At 49.0% G+C, this 13,689-nt stretch overlaps 1 protein-coding gene across 1 annotated transcript in view; it reads left to right on the top strand.

The window, feature by feature from the left end:
- LOC111161110 (netrin 1) overlaps window positions 1–13,689 on the top strand; it is a 156,647-nt gene that overhangs the window by 46,375 nt on the left and 96,583 nt on the right. The window lies entirely within an intron of this gene.

The following is a 13,689-nucleotide window of genomic DNA, read 5'->3' on the forward strand; positions in this document are numbered from 1 at the left end:
GTCACCATCATCATCACCACCATCACCATCATCACCACCATCACCACCATCGCCATCGCCATCACCACTGTCGTCGCACTTACTGTTACCATCACCATCATCACCCAGTGTCACCACAGCCATCACCATCATCGTCACCACCATCACCACCACCTTCATCATCACCACCGTCACCATCATCGTCACCCTCACCACCGTCACCATCACTCTCCTGGTCACCGTCATCATAGCGACTGTCATTCATTGGGCACCTTCAGCGTTTGGGCCCCTGTGCCAAACCCTTTGGTGTGCTATCTCTTTGACTTCTCACCATGGCACCATGAAGTCAACTTATTATTCTCATTTTAGAGGTGAGGAATTCGGTTCGTGAAGGTTAAACAGCTTGACCAAGGTCACGCAGTGAGTTTACCAGCGTGAGAGTTGGGATTCAAGCCCAGGCTGTTTGCTTCGGAGCCTTGTTTCACTGACCACATTCTAAGGACGGGTGGGAGTTGGCCAGGCAGGTTGGGATCGGGAACATTTCAGGGAGAAAGGGTCGCAGGGCCGGGACCCAGAGGTGATAGATGGCTGGGGGCAGTTAAGGACCTAAAGAGGCTGCATGTTTGGAGTCTGGGTGTGAGGGGTGAGAGATGAGGGCGGTGGGGTGGCAGAGTCCATTCCACAAGCCCCTGTTGGTCGTGTCCAGCATGTGGGTGCTGTGATGCCAGCTGGAGGAAGACAGGAAAGAAGAGGCGGGGCATGCCTGGATTGTGCTGTGGAAGGACCACCATGGTCACCAAGTAGACAGTGGCGCTAAGAGGGGCGACTGAGGCAGGGAGACCGCAGTTGGAGGAGGGGGAGGCGTCTGAAGGAGACCACCTCCTACACTGGAGAGGCATGGGGCTGAAAGAGGAAGTACACCCCTGTGCCTGTGGGGTCCCCTCAGAGTCCCCTTGTTTGGGGCCGTGATCCCATAGCTGAATTCCAGTAGATGAATTCACCATCTGACGGTAGCTCTACCTTCTGTGTATTTCCTTGGTGGAGGCTGAAGGAAAGGCCCACATGAGGCCAGAGATGGTCTTTGGAGGACTATGACCTTGTAGAGCGTTGGACAAGAGGGGTCTGACGCTGGTGCTCCCAAGTGCTCCCGTGCTGCATCCACGGGGTTCTGAAACCTGGTCCATCCAGGGAGCGTGCAGCACGTCTGCGCCACTGCTCTCAAGGCTAAGGGTCAGGCCTGGTGCAGGGGGTGGGTCAGGGCTTAGGGGTTCCCCTCAGGGAGCTCATGGTCTACTCAGGAGCAGATGCAAAAACACCAGCTCCACCAGGAGGCTGAGGGAACCCACTCTGTCCCGTGCTCTGTGCTACTGTCCCCTTCCCCCTCCGAGGCTGCCACACAGCTTTCAGTGACCTTCCTGGAGAACAAGGCCATCCCGTTCAGAGCCGAAGGCCTCACCACAGCCAGAACCCCAGTCCCACCAGCCCGGGGTTGGTGGTGAACAGGCAGGCCCTGTGGGGACAGGCAGGAGGCCACGCTGGGGGACCCTGTGGGGGCCCAGGAGCTGGTCCATCTGTGGGCCCACCTCAAGGGCCTAGGGCCACCTGTTCTGAGACTTGACATTTCCTGTCATCCCGCCCTTGGGATTTGGAGCTCTCTCTCTGGAGCTGGGGTCAGGAGCTCTGGGTCCTGGGCCTGGCTTTACCACCAGCTCCTGGGGTAAGGTCGAGCCAGCCCCTCCCTTCTTGGGGCCTCCCTGTCTTTTTAAGAAACAAGGGTTTGGCCTCGGAAGGCCTCTGAGGTCCCTCCCAGCTGAGGGGCTGTGTGGTTCTCCAGAGCTCCTAGAACCCCAACCACCAGGGCTCAGACAGATGGGTGGGCTGGCTCCGAGTCGGCACGGGACCCCACTCCCGGGTGGGTGGTACATCTGAGGCCTGAGACCTCAGGGCAGACCCGGAGGCCTGGCTCGTGTTCAGTGGTCCCAGATGGAGGATTTTTCTGCTTCAATTATCTTCTTTGCAGGTTTTGGGTTTTCAAACAGGGCTGGCAGCTTGGCTGAGTCACGGAGACTATTTCCGAGCTGGCTGGAAGCACACGTGGAGGACCTCGGGGTTGGAAATCTGTTCTCCTTCCAGTATCAGGAGCTGGGATGACTTCAAATCCTGAGGAACAGCCTCTCTCCGGGTCCCTTCTGGCCAGCCATCGCGAGCACCTCGTCCTCACCGTCTGCCCTGCACGGCGTGATGAGCTTGCACGATCTAAGAGGTTGGGTTTCCTGGTTAATTTCCATGCAGCCCCCAGGCCTGGACCTTGGGCGGTGCTGGGTGCACAGGGAGGGCTCCAAGCCCCGGGGAGAGGCTCTCCTCCATCCTGGACATCTTAGAAAACCAGGCAGGAGGGGCCTGATGTGCACTGTCTTGATCATTGCATCAGTGTCGCTAGGTGGGTTCCTCCACAGTTTTTACTTTTCATGCCTTGATGCACACATTGGAGTAGTGCTCTGGCGATCGTTTCCTGGGCAGGACACATGGCGTGATGAGAGTTTCTTTCTTGGACGTGCCCCCTTCCAGGTCCCTGGTGGGTCTCTCACTGCTGGCCGACCCTAAGGGGTAATTGCCCCTCTCCCGCCCCGAGAATCCCAGTCCTGCCTGCACGGGCCCCCTGAGCCTGGGTGCCCCAGTTACCCTGGGGCCTTCTCCCTCTGCTCATCCCGAACATCACCCTCCCCCGCACCGGAGATGACCCTTGTGTTCACAGCTGCAGTCCCTTGCATGTGACTGGCTTTTTCCGGCGGTGGGGTGGTGGGTGGGTGGAGGGGGAGCGGGGGTTCTCTCTCCCTTCTCTAACCTGGCTCCCGCCACCAGCCTCCTGCTGTTTCTGGTGAGCACTTGTTAGATCGGCCAAAAAGTTTGTGTGTGTGTGTGTGTGTGTGTGTGTGTGTGTGTGTGTGTGTGTTTTAAGCACTAACAAAGCTATCTGGACACAGCAACACAGTTACTAAGCAAAATTAACACTACTCTCTTCTGTGCCGAGAAATCCCAAGGCCCACGTGCCTGCCCATCCTTTTGAGGCTCCGCGGAGAGGGGGGAGATGGGCATTTGAGGACACAGGCGGACATGGCAAGGCCGCTGGCCAGCCCACGGTTGTAAGCAGAGGAAAGAACGCCTGTCGCCTCCCAGCTGCAGACAACAGACCATCTTTTGGTGGGCACCGGGGGCCACTGCCCTAGGCTGACTTGATTCCTCCAGTTCTCCCCCAGCAGTCAGGGAGTCCGTCTGTGACACCGAGCGAGACAGTCATTTCCTATCTCTGGCCACCGATGAGCAGAAAAACGGGCTCATTGATGCCGGTTTCTGGCCCGGCTGGCTTCTTGCTGCCTGTCTTCCCCGGCCATCTCAGCTCCAGTACAGAAACCAGGCCAGGCGCCTGGGGAATGTCCAGGTTTTTTGTTGTGAAGAGGGTAGATTCAAGAAAGTCAAATGCTCCTCGGGACTAGGAGCCAAGAGAAGGGGTCAGAGAGGCTGGCAGGGATAGTGGAGGCTGGGCCACACTCGGGCGCCAGCCCAACCCGAGGCTGTTGCTGGGACGGGGAAGTGGCCGGGGGTGGGGGAACCCTGCTGCCCCCACTACTCTCCCGAGGTGAGACCCCCTCGGCCCCGAGTCTGGCAGGCGGAGCTGACCCCAGGGACATGGGCTGAGAGAAGGGCCCACATGAGAAGGGCATGGGTGCCAGGCAGAGGATAAGTGTCTCGGGACCGATGGTGACCATCTCACCAAATACGAGAACACTTGTTTTTTCCATACTATCCGAGAGTGAGCTATTCTTCCTGAGTGAATTTCTAGAGAACTGAGCCCCTCCCCCAAACTTGAAGAGTTGAATCATCGATCGTGTTTGTCCATCCGTTGAGGGACACTTGGGTCACTTCTGCCTCTGGGCTGTTGGGAATAGTGCTGCTGTGAATGTGGACGGGCTCGTGTGTCCTTTGGCCCATGGCTTTTTACTTCTTTCTTTCTTTATTTAAAGATTATTGATGATTTGAGAGAGAGAGAGAGAGAGAGCGCATAAGCAGGCGGGGCGGGGAGAGAGGGAGAGAGAATCTTCAAGCAGACTCCCCTACTGAGCAGGGAGCCCAGCGTGTGGCTCAAACCCTTGACCGATAAAACCGTGACCTGAGCCGAAACCAAGAGGCAGACGCTCAACTGACTGAGCCACCAGGTGCCCCTGCAAATCCCTGTTTCACACTGCTTTTTCTTATTGCAGAGGTATAGTAATTAAAAAACATTTTTAAAACGTAGGCAAGTTAAAAGAACATGAGTTGTCCATAATTCTGCCATCTGGGGAAACTTCTGGTGTACCTATGTATTTGCATTTTGGTATATGCCCTTGTATGTCACTTAGGAACACATATATATACCCAGTTTCTGAAAACAGGATTTCATATTCAAACATATACCATTTTGAGGGTCGCCTGGGTGGCTCAGTTGGTGAACCAATTATGACCTTTGGCTCCGGTCATAATCCCGGGTCCCAGGATCGAGCCCCGAATCGCGCTCCTCCTCAGTGGGGAGCCTGCTTCCCCCTCTGCCTGCCGCTCCCTGCTCATGCTCTCTCTCTCTTTCTGGCAAATAAATGAATAAAATCTTAAAAGTAAATAAATAACAAATTAAAAAAAATCTTTGCCAACTCGAATGGTAAGGAATAACACGTAGGTTTTCTTTTTTTTTAAGGATTTTATTTATTTGACAGACAGCAATCACAAATAGGCAGAGAGGCAGGCAGAGAGAGAGGAGGAAGCAGACTCCTTGCCGAGCAGAGAGCCCGATGCGGGGCTCGATCCCAGGACCCTGGGATCATGACCTGAGCCCAAGGCAGAGGCTTAACCCACTGAGCCACCCAGGCGCCCCTAACATGTAGGTTTGAAAAGCATGCATTTCTTTGAGCGTTTTTTGGGTATACGTCTGTAGGCCATTTGTGTTCCTTCTTTTGGGAATTGCTTATTCATGCCCTCTGGGCATTTTTTTCCTTGGGGGAATTAATTTTTTTAATTAATTTGTAAGAAATCTTTGTGTATCAAGGATGTAAATTGTTTGTCATATCGACTGAAACAGCTTTATCCTGGTTTGCCCTTTGCCTCTCAGTTTTGCTTTTAGTGCTTCTCGATGTAAAAAAAAGGAAAAAAGCGTTTTGTTTTCATGTAGAGACATTTCTAAATGTTTTCTTGTAAACTTCGACATTTGGTGTTACTCTTCGCGACCCATGCTTCTCTGAGATGTTACAGCCATTTGCCTACATTTTTGTTTATCCCAACAGGTTCATAACTTAATTTTCCACACTTAAATCTCGATTCCACTCCTGAAATGATCTGATGACTCATGTGAGGTAGAGAATCCAACCTTATATCTTCCCGACGTTGTCCTTTTCCTACCGGTTTGAAACGCTCCCTTTGCCATGTGTTAATTCTCACATATTTTTGGTTCTGTTTATGGAGAGTTTTTTTTTTTTCCTTCTGTCCGATGATATGAATATATGTTCCATTGCCAATTCCACACTGTTTTTATATTTTAATTATTTTAGGGCATGAATCCCATGATTACAAAATTCCTTGGCTGTTCTCTTGCATTTTATTTCCAGATGAACTTTAGAATGATTTGGTCAACTTGGGAAAAAAAAAAATTCCTCTGCGATTCTGATTGAAATTGCACTACATTTCTAGACGCACATGGAGGGAATTGGAATCTTTATAATACTGGATCTTCTCATTTGCAACCTCTGTGTGCGTCTCTCCGATGTTTCACATGGTTTTCTCCATGTAGGGTTCTTAAGTTTATACTTGGGCATTTTGAAATGTTTGCTGCCAAGGTGAATGGCATTTTCCACGGTACTTTCTAATTGTTTGCTTTTGGCATATATGAAAGAAATTGCTCTTCGTGTATTTATTTAGTAATTGGCTTGCTCACTAAACAGTGAGACTGTCTTCCTGCATTTTGTGGGTAAACCATCATAGCATTGGGATAGAGCCTTTTGTCTCTTTCCAGCGTTTCTGCTCTTCATTCTCTTTTCTTGTCTTGTTGCGTTGGCTACATCCTCCAGAACAACTTTTAGGTTGTGAGGATGACAATAGGTAGGCTTAGCTTAATTCTGACTTAAGTGGGAATGTGTCTAGCTTTCAAACTTTTTGCTTAAAGACTGTTCAAGGCAATCCAATCTCATTTTGATGTTTCAGAGGCATCGTTATTACATAATTTAAAATTATCCTATAATGTAGTAATATCACCAGGGATCAGTGGGTCTTTTCTGTTCAACTCATAGGTCCCAGACGTCTATTTTTCTCTTATCTTCATTCTCTCTCTCTTGCATTACTGACTTACGGAAACGTCCCTTGTATCTCCTCTCTTGTTCCCAACCTGTCTGTTATCAATTATGTCTGCTGTCACTGGGTCCGTTTCCAAAATTTATCCCTCTCCCGTTTCCTTTTTTAAACCATTGTTTTAATTGAAGTCATAATCCATGAGCATGGAAAACATTTTAAGCACTGCAGAAGTAAAAATTCAAAAGCAGAAAATTCAAACATCATACTAAAAAGTATCTCCCTCTCACACCAAATGCTTTTTCACTCTGAAAAAGGCAATGTTTTGTATCCTTCCAGATATGTCCGGTGCTTGTACCAGGACATACAACATGAATACATATCCTTGTGGGTTTTTTTTTTTAATACAAATTGAAGCACACTATCACACAATTAATGAAGTACATTTTCCCATTTACTATATTCTGACCGTCTTTCTAAATCAGCACATATGAATCTCCTATTCTGCTGTTCAGTGTAGGTAACACCCTTTATTTTCCGAGTCACTGATGTACTTAGGTTTTCCCAGTGTTTTGCTGTAACGAAAATAGCTACACGGAATGCCTGTATAAATATAAGCCTTTGCTCATCTTCCCTGATTTTCTGCTCCTAATTTCCTTACTCTGATTTCCCCAAGAAAGGGAATAGGTGAGCTAGTGAACGCTGAATGTAAACTGAGCATAAATAGGTCCCGAATGAGGGTCCAGTGATTCTCTTGAACAGAGTGAACAGATTTTAGTCAAAGACTTTGTGTTGGTTTTTTACAACTCCAGAGTGGAAGCTTGGCTCATTTCTTCCTTGTCACTCTGACTTCTGAGTTGGCTAGAGAAACGATCCCTCCCATGCCTGTCCTCAGAGATGAGGCTGGTGCTACCTGGCCATGTGACCCGCACCCACCACAGTTGTCACTGTTCTCTGGTAATTCCATGAGCATCACGCATGGGTGAGGTGGGGCTAGTCTGGGCAGTTAGGTGTCCCAGGAGGCACCTGTGGCATTGTGAGAGTTCCACATCCCAGGGAGCTGAACCTCATGCTGTGGGGGTTGGGGGAGGAGCTGTCCTGAAGGATGTGGGGAGAGTCATTGCAGAGTGTCCCACCTGATGCCTCAGGTGGAAGCAGAGACTCTGGGAGAGCCACAGCGCCCGGCAGGAACCTTGTCCTCGAGGCCTATTGGCTCCAGGCCTGGCTGGATGCTTCCATTGCAGGACCTGGGATGGCACAGGCCATAGGATGCTGCTGGGCGTTTCCAGCCACACCAGCGCAGGAAGGAAACAGGCACCATCCCTACCTGGGTTGTGGGCCAGATTGCTGAGCGTGATGCTGCTGAGAGTAGAGGTGTGGGGGACTTTAGGATGTTGAGATTAATGGGAAGTTTTTCTCTCGTTTTCCCTCCGTGTTAACCACTTGACGTGCATTTCCTTTCCGATTCCAAAAGCAGTGTGTGTTATTTGAGACCTTTAAGAAAACACAGAAAAATACATAAGGAAAAATGATCTGAAATCCATCTAAAGAAAACACCGGTAACATTTTGGCATACCTTCTTCTGGTATTTTTTCCTGTTCCTTTATATGTACGTGAATCTTTAAGGGTGATAGAATTATCCATATTGTTTTGGTATCTAGGCGTTTTATGTGCTTCATCAGGAATGTTTTTCCCTGTTATTAAAAATTTTATAGCATCATTTCAATAGTTTCATACAGTCTTACTTTATGAGTATAGGGTAATTTATTTAAAACCAAGTCCCTCATGTTAGAAACTTAAGCTGTTTCAATTTCTTTTTCTTCCTTCCCTCCCTCCCTCCTTCCTTCCTATTAAAAAAATTCTACAATGAACATCCTAGATGTATATTGTGTAAGTTCATAATTTCCTTATAATAAATTCCTAGAGGTAAAATTTCCAGGTCAAAGAATAAGCATATTTTAAATTTAATTTTGCTCTCCAAAAAGACAAAAGCGGTCACATTTCCACCAGAAATCTAGGAGAATGCCTTAAACTCTTGCCCAATAGTTATTATTAAAAAAAAAAAAATCTTTGCCCGTATATTAGGCAAAATAATGATCATGTACGTATAATTTTTTAAGTAGGCTTTGCACCCACCTTGGGGCTCGAACTCATGACCCCGAGATCAAGTGTCACACGCTTTCCCAACTGAGACAGCCAGGTACCCCACACGTATCCTATTTTCTAAAGTCAAATTGTTTCTTCCCTGAATTTTGATCAACTTTATTTTAAAACATTAACATAGAAAAAAATGTGAAGAACAAAAAGTAACTGATTAACCCTTTTCTGTCTAGAAACAATCAGTACTAACATTCTTCCCCATGTCTTTAAGTGCATGCTGTTGTCCCTACCAGTTTACAGCTGTTGAGATGCCCTCTCTGTTTTTCAGAGTTCATCTGGAGCCTCCCCTTCCCCCATCAAGTCTTCTTGGTTTTCTCTCACCAGGCATTTTTGCTCCGTTAAATTCGTGATATCCTGTCTGCATTACGTTCATGCCTTACTACATTTATTGCTTGCTCCTTTTATATTAGTTACGTTCTTGGAGACCATAAGCTCTCTGAGGGCTAGGACCACCTTCCGTGTCTGCGACCCTAGCATCATCAACCCATTGTGTGGCTCCTAATAGGGACCTCAGTAAATGTTTTGATGGGTGGAATGAAGTTGAGTTTGGGCAGAACAAGGGTTGGGGTCTAGCCCAGGGAGTTGCTTCCCATGACTCTTTTTTTTTTTTTTTTAAGATTTTATTTATATATTTGACAGAGAGAGATCACAAGCAGGCAGAGAGGCAGTCAGAGAGAGAGGAGGAAGCAGACTCCCTGCTGAGCAGAGAGCCTGATGCGGGGCTCGATCCCAGGATCCTGAGATCATGACCTGAGCCGAAGGCAGAGGCTTAACCCACTGAGCCACTCAGGCGCCCCGCTTCCCATGACTCTTAAGACCAGACGTGGGTTCATCTTTGTCCCTTTCCTGATTGCGGAATTCTCCGTATTATGGTGTGTGTTCCAAAGAGAGACTTGTTGTTCCTGCGAATTGCACACTTGTGTTTGTTGGCTTTTTTGCATCAGCCATTTGCTAGCCCAGTGACATCTGGCACTCTTGGCTAACGGCCTGGCCCTTGGGACGCTCTTAGGAGCAAAGAGTTACTGAGGGGCGGGCCGCCCATGGCTGTTGCAGCCCAGGGCCCATGACGGTCTAGCCGGGGGGAGCAGAGAAATTAGCCTCATCTCGCGTTACACAGCTCAGCCTTGGATGTCATCCTGCATTGTGGCTGCATCGGAGGCTGGAAGACCCAGCCTGCAGGACACGGAGACCTCTGCTGCACCTTCTTGTTGGGGGTTTGTGACTCGTCTGAGAGGCATGAGAGGAAAGAATAAACGTGACAAGGTGCTCAACTTCATTGGCTGTCTGGGAAATGCAAATGAAGACCAGGAGGCACTCCCACTGCATACTTGCCAGAAGGGCTAAAATGAAAAGGAGAGTATCAAGGATTGGTGAGATGCTCTGCGGGCAGGAGTCCAAACTGGTACAGGCATTTTGGAAGCTTGGCTTTACCTGCCAGAGCTGATGCACGTACACCCTCTGACCTAGCAATTCCGCTCGTGGGTATATACCGACCGGAAAAGCATGCTTAGGGTTACGGAGAGCCATGTATTAGAATTCTCGTAGCAACACTATCTCTAACAGTCCATCCATGCCCACCGGCAATAGCATAGAAGAATAAGTTGCAGTATCATACACGGTGGAATGCCGTACGAAGAGTGAGCGTGGGTGACCCACAGTGACACGCGACAGGTGGCTGAACATAGAAGAGGTTGAATAAAAGAAGCCAGATACATGTTGCATGATTCTCCTCACGTAAAGAGTGAAAACAGGCAAAGCTAATGAATGCTGTTAGGAGCCAGGATGTCGGTGACTCAGGTAGTGACCTCGGGAGGGGGTGACCTGAGGGAGCTCTGGGGAGCAGGGAGCATTCTGGTTCTCGATCTGGGTGCTGCTTTTATGGGCATGCTCAGTTTGTGGAAATTCCACGAGCCCATCGCTCACATAAGTGACAAATATTCTTTTTTTTTTTTTTTTTTGAACATGGTAAGATTTATTTATAAACTGATTTTTTTAAAACCAGTTGGATTGTAAGGGCATTCACACAAAACTTACACATTTATACATTAGCTATGTGAAAGTGAAGGTACCAGGAAAGAAGCTAGCGTAAGCTATCAACATAGAAGAAAATGTACTGAATATTAAAGGTCACCTGGCTGCCTGAGGAGTTGTATAGAAAAGGTCAGCTCCTCAAGAAGCAGAATGTAGAAGGTACTTCTGGTTATCTAGATGTTTCACCTTTATATCCTCTACAAGGATGGCAGAGAGTAGACAAGTTTAAAGTTAAAGACAAAATATATATTGAATGTTTTGTCAGAAGAACAAACTTATCCCTAGCTTGTTGAACAAAATAGGACTGGAAAGAGCTTTTATAGCTGGGTACGGTCCGCCAGGGAGAGAAAGGAAGATTCGGTGCTCACGGTAGATGCTGTCATGCATCATCAGTTGTTTTCTTACAACAAAAGGAAATGACAGGTGATGAGTTCGAAATTCATGGGAGATTAAGGGTTTATCATTAGCAGAAATGTCTGGCCAGGAGTTTTGGTTTATAAAATTAGACTATAATTTTAAAATACTGTATCTTGTGTTGGCTCAGATAAATTTTTCATTGGGTTTTTCCTTTTCTTGTGTAGGCACTTCTCAATTGTTCATGATACTGAGGTCAAAGAAAACATGGGAAACAAATCTGAAGATGGGAATGTTTTAGTCCTTAATAGGCCCCATTAATCCTGTACCGTCCAGCATTAACCTGTGACCCTCACCTGGTGAAACACCTGGTGTTTCATTTCTTTTTTTTTTTATTTTTTTTATTTTTTTTATTTTTTATAAACATATAATATATTTTTATCCCCAGGGGTACAGGTCTGTGAATCGCCAGGTTTACACACTTCACAGCACTCACCATAGCACATACCCTCCCCAATGTCCATAATCCCACCCCCCCAACCCCCCTCCCCCCATTAACCCTCAGTGTGTTTTGTGAGATTAAGAGTCACTTATGGTTTGTCTCCCTCCCAATCCCATCTTGTTTCATTTACTCTTCTCCTACCCCTTTAACCCCTCATGTTGCATCTCCTCTCCCTCATATGAGGGAGAGCATATGATAGTTGTTTTTCTCCGATTGACTTATTTCGCTAAGCATGATACCCTCTAGTTCCATCCACGTTGTCGCAAATGGCAAGATTTCATTTCTTTTGATGGCTGCATAGTATTCCATTGTGTATATATACCACATCTTCTTTATCCATTCGTCTGTTGATGGACATCTAGGTTCTTTCCATAGTTTGGCTATTGTAGACATTGCTGCTATAAACATTCGGGTGCACGTGCCCCTTCGGATCACTACGTTTGTATCTTTAGGGTAAATACCCAGCAGTGCAATTGCTGGGTCATAGGGTAGTTCTATTTTCAACATTTTGAGGAACCTCCATGCTGTTTTCCAGAGTGGTTGCACCAGCTTGCATTCCCACCAACAGTGTAGGAGGGTTCCCCTTTCTCCGCATCCTCGCCAGCATCTAAGTGACAAATATTCTATGTCCAGGACAAGTTAAAAAGTAATTCGTGGAGGGGCCCCTGGGTGGCTCAGTTGGTTGAGCAAACGACTCTTGGTTTCGGCTTAGGTCCCAGTCTTGTGGGTTGCTGGATCGAGCTGCATGTTGGGCTCAGTGGGGAGTCTGCTTGAAGATTCTCCCTCCCTCTTCACTTCCCCCTCCCTCCTAGAATAGATAAATAACATCTTAACAAAAAAAAGTAATTCATGGGATATAGACCCAAAAGAGCTGATGGCAGGGGCGTGAGCTTCTCTTTGCACACACATGTTCAGAGCCACGTTATTCATAGTGGCCAAAAGGCAGGAGTGACCCAGGTGTCCGTGGTTGGGTATTTGTATACAATGGGATACAATTCAGCCTTAAAAGGGAGTTCTGACACCTGCTCCCACATGTTGCAACCTTGAAGGCATGATACTGAGTGCAGTCAGCCAGCCTGGAGAGGGACAGATGTTGCGCAGTCACCTTACTGTGGGGTACACAGAGTAGTTGAGTTCCCAGGGACAGGAAGTGGAGTGGTGGTTTCCAGGGCCTGGGGGAGATGGGGTGATGGGGAGTCCATGTTTCACGGGGACAGACTTTCAGTCGGGGAAGAGGGAAGGGTTCTGGAGATGGACGGCAGGGACGTTTGCACAATGTGTGGTGTGAATGTACTCAGTGCCTTTGAACCTCGTGCTGAAAGCTGATTAAGGTGGTAGGTTTCCTGTTGTGTGTGTTTTACTGAGTTCAGCAGATGCAGTCCCCATGGACGGCGGAACGCTCGCTCTGCGGAGGGGCCGGAGTGAGCCCCGGGCAGCAGGTCCTGTAGCCGAGCCCAGGAAGGGGGCTCTGAGTGTGGGGGGTGCTTCTCCACCTCTGGAGGGGTTCTGAGGGGGTGGAGGGGGCCCATTGACGTTGGAGGCAGCACAGGGGTCAGACCAGCAGGCACGTGGGCTGACACGTCGAGACAGTCTGGCTGTTGTCTGTGCTGTCACGTCTGGGGGACATGAGACTGCAGATGGGCGATTTGGCCCAAGGACGGGTAGGATTTCCCCTGTGGGCTTTATTCTGTGGGAGTGAGAGTTGGAACCATGTTGCTGGCGTGACAGCCGGGGGCTGCTGCTGTCCGCGGGACATGCAAAGTCAGAGGCAAATCCCTGCACCCCAAGGGCTGCCCTGCGCCAGGCCCCAGCCAGATGGCAGGGAGCGCCTCCAAGGGGCAGGGCCGGGGAGGGGTAGTGGTGCAGAATGCATGCTTCCTGAATGTGCCAGAACCCTGGGACAGCTGTGTGGTCAGGTGTTCTGTTTTGAATGTCCACTTTGGAATGGGAAAGCGTGTCGTTAACACTCTAAACAGCAGGGACAGGGTTCCCAGAAAAGCCGCCTCCCAACATCTGGACTCCGGGGCCCACCCCAGGCCGGTCAGCTCAGGCCACTCTGTCTGCCCAGTCCTCCCGCCCCACCGCACCGCCCCAGGCTTGCCCTCCGGGGGCCAGCTGCCGACCTGGGGCCCTCACTGGAGGTGTCCAGAGCCTGGCGTGTTTGCCTGGTGTCCCGGAAAGCCCGAGGAGCATTTCTGGGCTGCAGAAAGGGTGCTCCCAGCTGGCAGGTGAATGTAGGGGGCATGAATCCCGAAGCATTTTTCCTGCTGAGACAGTTTGGTTACAGATCTGTGGTGACCTGGGAGTCCCTCGGTGTCGTGACACCACCCGCGGGATCTGCGTGGAGAGTGGGGTGG

The sequence above is a fragment of the Enhydra lutris genome, unplaced genomic scaffold (assembly GCF_002288905.1).
Source record: "Enhydra lutris kenyoni isolate GAN:26980312 unplaced genomic scaffold, ASM228890v2 scaffoldscaffold82, whole genome shotgun sequence".
NCBI lineage: Eukaryota > Metazoa > Chordata > Mammalia > Carnivora > Mustelidae > Enhydra > Enhydra lutris.